We start from the raw sequence: 11,119 nt of genomic DNA on the forward strand, positions 1-11,119 counted from the left end.
TTACATTTAGTTTAATATTATTGATTGTATATCTTTCTTTGTTGTATAACTTATGTATGTAGTTTATATATCACAATTATCATCATCATTTCTATCAGTATCATCACCATAACATTGTCCTTGTTGCTGTCATCGTCATCATCATCATCATCATCATCATCTCAATGTCTACTTTTCTATGCTTGTTACACAGGCAACATGATATAAGAGATGGGTAGAGTGATGAAGAGCGATGATAAGAGTATATATGATATCTGCATTTGGGACTGAAACCCAAGCTGGCAGTGTTGTTAGCATGCTGAACAAAATGCTTAGTGGCATTTCATCCATCTTTACATTCTGAGTTCAAATTCTGCCAAGATCAACTTTGCCTGCCAATAAAATAAGCACCAGTCAAGTACTAGGACCAATGTGATCGACTTCTCCTCTCCTCAGAAACTGCTGGTTCTGTGCCAAAATTTGAAACCATTATTATGAACTCCAATGAATACTTTGTTACCTTGCAGAGCTAATTTCAAACTCTTTTGGTCACATAGAAATGGCAATATGAAATAGAGGTGATTTGTGTATTCATTCTTAGACAAAAAACATACCCCACTTTCCATGCTGCTGGTGTCTTAATCCAAGGGTGGCGAGATGGCAGAATAGTTAGCACACTGGATGAAATGCTTAGCGTTATTTCGTCTGTCTTACGTTCTGAGTTCAAATTCCGCCGAGGTCGACTTTGCCTTTCATTGTTTTGGGGTCGATAAATTAAGTGGAAAAATTTGAAACTAATATTAACAAGTGCAGGAGTGGCCGTGTGATAAGAAGTTTGTTTACCAACCACATGGTTCCGGGTTCAGTCCCACCGCCACTCCCCATCGCTTGATAACTGATGTTTAAAAAGGTGGCGAGCTGGCAGAATAGTTAGCTGTTGCCTTAATCTATTTTGACATTGGATTTTCACATCTTGGCTCTAATTATAGGCTGCTGCATATGACAGTTGAAGTGCAATGTTACACTCAATGTTAAACTCAACACACACAATTGTCTTCCACCAGGTGGCTCTCTTTTACTACAAGGCCCAGCCCTTGTTGCAGTGTGGTGCCTTGTGTACCTCAACGACCCTGAGAGATATGGCAGGGGAGGGCAAGCTCCTGACAGGGCCTCCCATGAAAGACAGGTTCAAACTACCATAGACCACCTCTTCTCAGGTAAAAATGGGTTTGTGTAGGGACAACATCCCTATCAAGAAAAAAAAAAGCTACAGAAGTTTAAAACCAACAAGACTCAGGAGAGGAAGGCCTTCTTTCAGGGAAACATGTGACACAGTGCAACAAAATCTAAAAGGAAAATAACTAGAGGTGAGTTACTGAGGCTGGAACTGAAAAGGCAGGTATCCAACTGGAGAGATGCAGAAAAGACAGCCCAACTGAAAATCAGTGGTGAAAGGTCATCAATGGTCTTTGCTCTGTTGGTAAAGAAGGGCTTAAGGAACTAATTATGTGGCTCTCTTAACTCAGCCACAAGATTCTGCAAACTTTATGAGACTTATTTTACATTTTCTATTTCTTATCTGCACTTATATGTGCTTCCTGAAAGAATTATCTTGTTCTTCTGCAGATGTTTTTTTTTCACTGATATTTTTGCATTTTAATGCTTAATCTGTGTTGTATTATGATTGAAATATATAATAATGCCACCAAGTTCACCACAGATTGGGATATCAGATAATATGTGTTATCCTTAAGCTAGAAATGTAATTTCAGTGTTGACTCATATTTCAGGGATACAAAGCTAAATCTTCAGCATTCAACCATCAATGAAGTGTTCCATTTTTGTACCATTTCATGTGATTATGGTAAATGTCATAAATCATGATGAAGCTAATATGTAAAATATGTTTCTTTTTAATACCAAGAATGGCTAAGTACATTTTCATATGCTTAGTTTTGTTGTTACTCTTCTTAATGTAAGTAGAAATTTCAGAGACAAGGTATTTTGGTGTGATCCCTTTGGCATTACTTACTTGTAAACATATTATGTAATAGTTCAGGGGAACTTTTCAGTAATGTACATGAATGTTAGGCATGTATGTAAGGATGTATACATACATTTATGTGTATATATTGCTATACATGGAGATGGTCATATTTTTTTTTTGCCAATTACATACATGCACTTTTTAATTTAATCTTCATTTTAGTTTTTATCTATATTATTTTTAGTTTATACATCTGTCAAAGATCTTTCATCAAACATTCTGTGACCTCATCAGTGATTCTCTGTCCCACACATCAGGTGTATAAACTAAAAATAATATGAATAAAAACTAAAGAGAAGATCGAATTAATAGTGTGTGTGTTTAATTGGCAAACAAAAATGACCATCTCCAAGTATAACAATATCTGTTTCAATACACTGTTTCACAACAATAATCTTGCTAAACAAATACATAAATGTATGTATGTATGTATGTATGTATGTTTGTATGTATGCATGCATACATACATACATATGTGTGTGTATATGTTTGTGTCTGTGTTTGTTCCCCCCAACATCACTTGACAACTGATGGTGGTATGTTTACCTCCTCATAACTTAGTGGTTCGGCAAAAGAGACTGATAGAATAAGTACTAGGCTTCCAAAGAATAAGACCTGGGGTCGATTTGCTCGACTAAAGGCGGTGCTCCAGCATGGCCACAGTCAAATGACTGAACCAAGTAAAAGAGTAAAAGAGAAAGTACTCAGCACACTCTGTAAAGTGGTAGATGTTAGGAAGGGCATCCGACTGTAGAAACCAAGCCAAGTCATACTGGAACCTGGTGTGACTCTCCAGCTTGCCAGGGCTGGTCAAACAATCCAGCTCATGCCAGTATGGAAAATGGAAGTTAAACAACGATGATGATGGGTTTCTTTCAGTTTTTGTCTATGAAATCCATCCCCAAAGCTTTGGTCATCCCAGAGCTATAGTTGAAGGAACTCACCCAAGGTGCCACTGAATGAGACTGAACCCAACACCACATGGTCAGGAAGCAAATTTCTTAACCACACAGCCATGTCCGCACCTAGTCACATATAATTAGCGTAAAATTGCATAATGTTTGAATATTAATTAAATACTCGTTTCCTTGCTTAAAGTTGTTCATGCATAATAATGTAATATATTTAGTCGTTTATAACTTTCACATTTATAAGTAATTATTATAATTAGGTAAGATGATGAATGACAGAACTAGTGAAGTGCCAAATTTGATATTTCATCATATCCTTTTATTCAGACATAGTATATCTAAGATTATGATAACCAATATTTCCCCATTTTTTAAAGACACTATATTTTATCATTTATTTGTGGTGGTGGTGGAGGTTGTGGTGATGATGGTGATGATGATGATGCTGGTAGTGGTGGTGATGGTGATGATGATGAGGAAGAGGATGGTGGTGGTGGTGATATCCACATAAAAATTTTCTCTTATGAGAACATCCCAGGCAGACATTTTGTTATCTGATAATTCAATTGCATCATTAAAAGGTACAAACATTTTCATTTGCTCAATATGAATAACATTAAGTGTGAAACCCATGATAATTGAATAATGGTATTTGACTGTGTTTGTATGAGATAAAATTTATACTACATGCTTTATAAGCTTGTTTTTGAATTATCTTTTTCAAGACAATAAACCGTTGTTTCTTGAACATTTTATTCTGCACAAGCATTTATTGATGATAGAATTAAAAAGGTTTAGATATTCTACAGCTTGTGAAAAAAAAAAATTCTAAAAATATCTCTTCATTCAACAATGGGAAGTCACTAAATAAAGATAATACATAGGAGAGAGAGAAGGATTACTCTAAGTAGATGCAGCTGAGGATGTGACTGTTAGAGAGAAAGAGGGTCACTCCAACACTTGACTAGTTCTCATGTTCAACTGAGATTCAGCATAAATTTTTGATTTATTAAAATTATTTCCAACTCAAGAGGATGTTGTGTCTTAATTACCAACTGGCAATTGGGATGAGTCGCAGATAAGAAAAATGATAATCTCAAGAATCAGGCTTGTTGTCTAGAGATAAGAGGACACTCATGGACATTCTGCCTCAGCAGCTATCATCAGCATAAGAATTGTCCTTCCGTGTCTTCAGTGGCCAAAGGACTTATAGATATACAAAGAAAGTAGGACATATTTGTTGAGAGTATATGGCCTAGTGGTTAGGGTGATGTACTCACAATCACAAGACCATGGTTTCAGTTCCTGGACTGGGTGGTGCATTGAGTTCTTGAGCAAAATACTTCTTCCTATGTTGCTCTGTGATCACTTTGACATCTGATGTGAAGTACGTCATACACATGTTTTGGTAATGTCAATTCGATGGAGGGAGTGAGCTGAGATACAGTACATACATTTAATCACTATAAACAAATTATTTGTGCAGACTGTCTCTTTTCAGCCTATGAGATGCTATTAACACAGACACATTTATAGTCTAAGTAATTTGCATAATTAAAAAAAAAATGAACTAAGGCGCAGGAGTGGCTGTGTGGTAAGTAGCTTGTTTACCAACCACATGGTTCCGGGTTCAGTCCCACTGCGCGGCACCTTAGGCAAGTGTCTTCTACTATAGCCTCGGGCCGACCAAAGCCTTGTGAGTGGATTTGGTAGACGGAAACTGAAAGAAGCCTGTCATATATATGTATATATATATATATGCGTTTGTGTGTCTGTGTTTGTCCCCCTAGCATTGCTTGACAACCGATGCTGGTGTGTTTATGTCCCCGTTGCTTAGTGGTTCGGCAAAAGAGACCGATAGAATAAGTACTGGGCTTAAAAAAGAATAAGTCCCGGGTTGAGTTGCTCGATTAAAGGCGGTGCTCCAGCATGGCCACAGTTAAATGACTGAAACATGTAAAAGAGTAAGAGTAAGAGAAATAGCTCAGAGTAGTCAATGGCATGTAGATGAACAATTTAGACAACCACAGATATATCAAATACCAAATAACAAATTCTTGATTTATTAAAACTATCTCTGCTTCTAGAGGAACCTCAAATGTATGAAACTGGAGTGAATAGAGTTCTAGGTAACAATGACCAGATATCTTGAATCTAAAGTCACAAGAATCTAAATAAAAGGGAAACAAAGATGTTTTGTTTAGTGGCAACAGCAAGCTCCAATTTGGTCATTTCTGAAATATTTAAAACAATATCATGACAAAAGTGATGGTCCAGCATGCCCACAGGCTGAAATAAGAAAAAAAAATAGAAGCAAAACAGTTGCTTTATACCTTTAACAGCCCATCTACCTCAATGTACCACAAAGGACACTGCAAAACTGACTTTTTATCATATATTACCCTTTCCATATAAAGCTTTGGAGCTTTACCTTTTGACCGACAGATTTAAAAAATAATTTTTCGTTTGTCACTGTTACTTATGACATCGTTTGTGCATTTGTACTGATTTTAGCTTTAAGGTTTTAGGGTTAGGGTTAGGGTTAGGGTTTTAGGGTTAGGGTTAAGGTTTTAGGGTTAGGGTTAGGGTTGTCATAAATAACAGTGACTAACGAAATATACACCGCTGGAAGTTCTTGTTGATAACAACAGCAGTAATTTTATTCAGTGGAATACACGTCATTGATTGGTTGAAATTACTGAAATAGGACAACTTTAATATGAAATAACTTCGTAAATATAAGTTTTTCTCAAAAATGCTAAGAGTAAAAAATGTTTTATATGACACATTCTACCAGTGTCCGAAGTTTGAAAGTGTTTAATTACAAAAAATTATTTTTTAAATTTGTCAGTCAAAAGGTAAAGATCCAAAGCTTGTTTTAGAAAAAGGTAGTCCTTCAAAAGTTTTTTCATAAATATACATGCTATTTTTGGCTAAGTAAAAATTAATTAAAAAAAGTAATGAATTAATGAAAAAGCAATTCAAAAATTCTCATAAATGAATCAGTGTGAAAGTAAAGTTTGAAAATGAGTAAAAATTATGGAGAAATGCCAATAATCCTCCCTGTATATAAGTTGTGACATAGGAATTAGAAAAGAAAGGAAAATACATACAGCCCCACCACCTCTCTCTCTCTCTCTCTCTCTCTTTTCACACATTGAAAGCGTTTTTTTTTCGTAATGCATTTGTGCGTTAGTTAAAGACAAACTAGCATCAAAGTCTTGCACTTTTGTTGTAAAACTAGAATAAGAAGCATAACAGAAAAGTTTTTCCAGATTTCTGTAAAACTGAGCTACAATCTCAAACTGAGACAACTATGCTAAACTGGGACAATCCCAGACAAACCAGAATGTATAGCAACCCTCTATATGTGTGTGTGTGTGCATTTACATGCAGTTAAATATATGTCCAGTCACAGAGTGACCAATAGTTTCTCATCTATAAAGTGCTTAGCCTAAAAGATGACTCATCAGACTCTAATGGTGGAGGGTATATAACCCCTTTTCAAACTGGAGGAAGAAAACCCTTACGGTCAGTAATTTGTAAACAAAAGAGTAATATATGATGCAAGCTTTGCATAGCAGAGTGGGCAAGGATCCTTAAAGACTTGTTGGACCTGAAATGTCTCTTAAATTACTGACCATAACAGTTTTCTACCTCCAGTTTGAAGAAAGGTTATGTGCCCTCTGCCATTAGATTCTGATGAGTTGTCTATAAAGCTAAGCACTTTATGGATGTGAAACCATTGGTCACTCTATGGCCAGACATATATTTAACTTAAAGTGTGGACATACAGAAAAAACCTCATTCCTGCAATTCACATAGTTGTTGGAAGCTCTCAAATTCTTTAAGAGATAGAATTTTTCAAGAGAACATATTTGAACATCTTTTGGATCCATTTGGGCCTGGTTTTAGAAAGGATTTTTCCATTTGATGCCATGGTTGCTCCCTTTGTCTTTAAGCTTCTAGATTAAAGCCAAAAGGATAGCAGACTATCTCTTATCACAGTGCATAAAATTCAAAAGATAGTGGTTATATCTGGATTTAAATTTTCCATTCATGTCTCCAGTAAAACGTTCGATTTCTGTTTGACCATTGCCATAGTTTGCTGACACGTGTGCTTCATAAATACCGGAGGATATATCACGGTTCTGTCCTAGAAGACATTTAGATTTGTCTCTGCATGTGCATTCAGAGAAGGCTTGAGTCGTCTGTTGCTTATTGATATACAACTTAACATTGGTGGGGGGAAGAAGAGGTAAAGAGGTAATTTTACTCGTGTGACTTGAAGATTTTACTGCGACGAACGGTCACTTGAAACTTTGAATAAAAATTTGTAAAGACCTTTTAGTTTTAATAAACTGTGTATCATTCCACCTTTAGTATTTGCATACTATTTTCCCACTTTTTATGCGCTTATCTGTGAACACACACACATACAATATGCTCATATATACTTTGTAGCAAGTAAGTGTATAGTCAAACCACAAACATATATATACATACGTTCATATACACATACATACACACAGAAAACCGTAGAAGAATTGTCATGCTATGTAACAGTGAAATATGGGCAATAAATTCAGATTGGATATTAAATAGCAAGAAAGGCTGTGGGAGGCCGAACACATGAAGCATAGGACATCAAAGGTATATGACGGAAAATGTTAATGAATCGAAGTATATGGAAGAACAATGCTGTAAGTATAGTCAGTGATAAAAGTTTTGGTTAAAGAAATAGCCAGAGCGGTTCCGAAACATTGGACACCACAGGTGAAATAATCTATCGAAGGAAACCTCTTCGTGATCGCTCAACTTGCTGAAAATAGCAGAGAAATCTTCCCTATCTCTTAAAATAAAAAGGGAAGGAAAAGCACTAATGTAATCCCAGAGACATTGTTTCGAAACTTCGGGGTGTTTGATCGATTCAAGTCTGAACAAAAAGGTCAACCAGCAGATTCTCTCGTCCTAAGCCAGCAAGGGGTATTTTTTTTTTCTCATAATAGAATGAACTTCACAACCACCTTTCCGAAGTTTTATATCTACGTAAAAAAAAAAAAAATCAATCTATCCTTTCATCTCCTTTTTTTATTCTCTTGTCTGTCTCTCAAACTTTCTATCATCTATCTATCTATCTATCTATCTATCTATCTATCTATCTATCTATCTATCATCTATCTATCTATCTATCTATCTATCTATCTATCTATCTACCTACCTAACTATATATATGTCTTTCTCTTTCACTTCAAAGCACTCATACTCTTATGTATTTCTTCTCTTTCACCCGCTATCATTCATTCTAAAGTCCTCCTCTCTTTAATCTTTCACACACAGACACACAAACACACTTCTATTTGTATTACTTCTCTGCTCTTCATTCGTTGTCTCTCGTTGTCTTCCGTGTTCACCACTCACATTCACACACAAATATATGCGTAAAATGCACTGTCCAGACGAAACATAACCAGACACAAAGCTTAATACTGGTTAGGTCAGTAGGTACTGACATAATGTTTAGGGAGCTGTTTCCACTCTCCGCACTAACCCTATCCTTCCCTCAACTAATCAACCAATTATTCGGCCAACCGACACAATCTACGCTGCCAATAGTTGGCGGTCTCTCTCTCTTTCTCTTGCTCTTTCTCTCTCTCTCTCTTGCTCTTTCTCTATCTTTCTCTTGCTCTTTCTCTAGCTCTTTCTCTCTCTTTCTCTCCCTCTCTCTCTCTCTCACACGCATTTGTTCTCAAACAACCACACTCATGCACACTCAGACAATTTCTCTTACTCTCTCTCTCTCTCTCATTCTCACACGCATACACTTTCTCTCACTTACACATCCTCTCCCCTCATACACACGCACTCTCTCTCTCTCTCTCTCTCAAACACACTCTCTCTCTCTACCTGTCTTTCTATCTTTCCATTTAACTATTTATACATACACATACTCAAACTATCGTTGTCTTTCATTACTCATTATATGTCCTTTGACGCTCACACACGGAGAACTCGCCTACACACACCTACACACACACACACAATCTCTCTCTTTCTGTCTTTATGTTTCCTTTGTCTTTTCCTTTCTTACAAACCTAACATTGAGAAATACTAAACACCCCCTCATCACACATACTCAGTGTCTTGACTGTCAGACTCCTGTTTTATATTGAGAAACAGGAACACATTTTCCCTTTAAGAATTCTTATTCTTTAGTGCTTGCTTTCACTCTTTCTTTCTCTCTCTTCCTCTTTGTATTTCGCTCTCTCTCTCTCTCTCTCTCTCTCTCTTTCATTCTATTTTGTCTGGTTCCACACACAACAAAACATATTCTCTCTCCCTCTCTCTTCCTCTATTCCCTCTCTCTATGACCCTTTTTTAATCATTCTTTCACACCTCACACAACACAGTATCTCTTTTAACTTGGTGTGACGTCATATTTTAATATCGACCTTTAACATCGTTAATAAATGCGGAAGATTTCTAAGATCAAAGCAATTACTCAGTCCCTACCACTTCTCCCAGGCATCACCCCCCACTTTTACCTTAGCGAACCCACCGCCCACCACCACTTCTTCTTCCCCATGTAAACCCACAACTTATACATTTCAGTATCTTCTTGGACCATACTTCAGCGAACTCTTCTCCTGGCCCCTGAGGGCTTGCGGTGATAGTTATGTTTAGCAGTGATAATGGTGTTGGTTATATGGTTGGTGTGTGTAAGATGTGTTGTGGGATTCGAAGTGTAGTTAACGACATTTTTTTCATGTAGTAAATGAGGTTTACTTGATGTATACAAGAAACACCCAGATGTACAGCTTCTCCACTTTCTCTTTCCCAATTGCTGGATCGGAAAAACACTCAATTGACGCGAATATACACATCAAACGCAAATTTACGCACCACACTAATGCTATTCCTCCCACAAACTCTTCATGTGTATGTGTATATGCGCGTGTGTGTGTGTCTGTGGGGTGTACTTTTTTATTTATAGTTCTCTATATATTTATATTTATATGATATACATCCATGCATTGATACTTTTGTATATTTATTTATATTTATGTATTTATTTACTTATATTCTCTATATATAGTTATCTATCTACATATATGTATGTATGTATATACAGACTATATATATATGATATACATATATATACTATATATACACATATACAGGAAGAGAGTTGTAAAGGGGAAATAAAGGAAAGAAAATACTGGAAGAACCATCTGTTTATTCCTACTTGTTCCCACAAAATCTCCTTGGAAATGGAAATCTAGAGATCCCTGTACATTATAACTACATTGTCTCACGAGAAAACCCTCTACGGAGTCATTCAACTCGCAAGAAATAACAGACAAATTTCCTTCAAATTATATCAGGCTACTTAAAAATAAGGTAAAGACACATTAAAGTAGGGATTCTCTTCAAAATGAGAAGATCGTGAATGGTATGTCTTTGATCATTTGTCTGTTGGAACAGAAATGACATAGAGACTACACAGCAACAACGTGACTTTCTGAGAATACACAATAGTCGAGAGGTTTTCAAACACGTTTGGCTTTGCAAATTGGCTTGAAGCATAAACTAGATCTTGTAGGCTAGATAAAGGACAATTATTTCTAAAAACACTATTCATAAGGTAGATCGAAGTCAATGCATAAAGGGAGTCAATACACATTATAACAACTTTATTAACAATAAAGAAAGGGAGGAATCTGAAGTGTTGGAAACGTCTGTGTATAGAGAGATGATGGTGATGATGATGATCATAATCTTCATCATTTAACGTCCACTTTTCCACAGTTGCATGGCGGAATTTGCTGAGGCAGAAATTCTACGGCCAGGTGCCCTTCTTGTCGTCAACCTTCACCTGTTCCCAAGAAAAAAGTAATATTTCCCAAGGACACGAACATCATGCTCATTTACAACCAGCACGTGATATCAAGACAAGGGTACACTCAAATACACGCTCGCATGCATGCACGCACACACACACACATACACGGGCACACACATATATGTATATGTTAGGTTTCTTTCAGTTTCCTTCAACCAAATCCATTCCCAAGGCTTTAGTTGCCCCAGGATTATAGCAGAAGACACTTAAGATACCTTGCAGGGGAACTGAACCCAAGACCGTATAGTTGCCTATTGAAATATACACCTTTACTCTTTT

The sequence above is a fragment of the Octopus sinensis genome, linkage group LG13 (genome assembly GCF_006345805.1).
Source record: "Octopus sinensis linkage group LG13, ASM634580v1, whole genome shotgun sequence".
Classification (NCBI taxonomy): Eukaryota; Metazoa; Mollusca; class Cephalopoda; order Octopoda; family Octopodidae; genus Octopus; species Octopus sinensis.